The sequence below is a fragment of the Cynoglossus semilaevis genome, chromosome 19, assembly GCF_000523025.1.
Source record: "Cynoglossus semilaevis isolate Cse_v1.0 chromosome 19, Cse_v1.0, whole genome shotgun sequence".
NCBI lineage: Eukaryota > Metazoa > Chordata > Actinopteri > Pleuronectiformes > Cynoglossidae > Cynoglossus > Cynoglossus semilaevis.
In genome coordinates this window covers 17,204,318-17,205,128 of record NC_024325.1, presented here as the reverse complement: position 1 = coordinate 17,205,128, position 811 = coordinate 17,204,318, and positions in this window count along the sequence as shown.

The window sequence follows — 811 nt, the reverse complement described above, 5'->3', positions numbered from 1 at the left end:
GTGCCCCCCCCGGCTGGGGGGGCTGGGGGTTTGGGTGAATTTTTCACAAAAAAAAAAAAAAAAAAAATCAGAATCCAGTCTGATAATAAAACTTTCTTTGGTAAAAACCAATATTGTTTTCACTGCTATTCCTCTGCTTTGCCACTAGGGGCTGAGAGAGTCGTTACTGTTTCTTTAATCAAACATCAACATGTATTTTTCTTAAACCAGATCAAATATATTAACAACATTCACTGTTTTAGTTTTAAAACAACAAACTTAACTTCGTTTTTTAAAATTCCACTCTGCCCATTATCAGTGAATGTACCAGCAGCGACCCCTGGTGGTGGTAGCGTAACAAAAACATTTATTTTTCAGATTTTCAGTGGGTGATTTAAATAGGTGAGACCACACGGCTCCACGTCTCTCCTCCTCCTCCTCCTCCTGCTGCTGCTGCTGCTGCCGCTTCGCCTGTTGTGGGCACTAATCGCCCTCCATACTTCGCTGCTTTGTTGTGCGGCCGCAGCAGAAGGTTATGAGGAGGTGATGAAGCTGCAGGATCCAAACATCCACGTCACCACCTCCTCCAAACACCTCGGCTCATGAGAACCTTCAGACTTCACCTCCGCTGCTCGATCCGTTTCTCTTCGGATTTATTTTCCCGTTTCCTGGTGTCGGCAGGAGCAGCAGCAGCAGCAGCAGGAGCAGCAGCGGCGGCGGCGGCGGCAGGAGGAGCAGCAGCAGCAGCAGGAGCGACGGCAGGAGGAGCTGCAGCACCAAGGACGCAGATCTCAGGGGGATCCGAGCCCCCCTGGGAGGGGGAGGGAGGAGG